The sequence below is a fragment of the Arachis ipaensis genome, chromosome B10 (assembly GCF_000816755.2).
Source record: "Arachis ipaensis cultivar K30076 chromosome B10, Araip1.1, whole genome shotgun sequence".
In the NCBI taxonomy this organism is placed as follows: Eukaryota; Viridiplantae; Streptophyta; class Magnoliopsida; order Fabales; family Fabaceae; genus Arachis; species Arachis ipaensis.
Window position 1 is genome coordinate 35,594,795 of NC_029794.2, and position 581 is coordinate 35,595,375.

Genomic DNA, 581 nt, shown 5'->3' on the forward strand with positions numbered 1-581 from the left:
TTGGTCCGTTCGGCCCAATTTTGAGCCAATTCTTTTAAAATTAATGTCAAAATTCTTATTTTAATTAGCTTTATCTCATTAAACTATACAATTTTCTTTTCTATTTTTTCTGATTAATAATTAATTTATTAGCTAATTATTTATTAATTTTGTGGGTTTTACAGAAAACTCAGTTAAGGTAAACTTTTCCTGATAACATCTTTAAAATTCGGTAGAATTAAAGGATGCGAGATATATTCTTTTTCTATCATATCATGAGTCCCCTTACAATTAATATCATCTATTATTATTGTATTTTTGAAAGTTTCATGTTGGAACCCAATTGAGTTTTTTAAATGACTTCTTCTGTGTTTTTGTCATCCAGAAAGCACTTTGTTGAACTTGAATCTTCCATGTATTTCAAATTCTCTAAATGATTTATGTTTAAGAACTTTTTTTCTTTCATCATGTATTTTTGTTTCACGATATACTACCAATTGATCTTTTAAAAAGACTTCTACCATATTAAAACGCTCTTTCTTTTACCTTGCACTTGATTTTTTATCTCGTCTGTAGTCTTTTTTTTCTTCTCATTCAGTGTA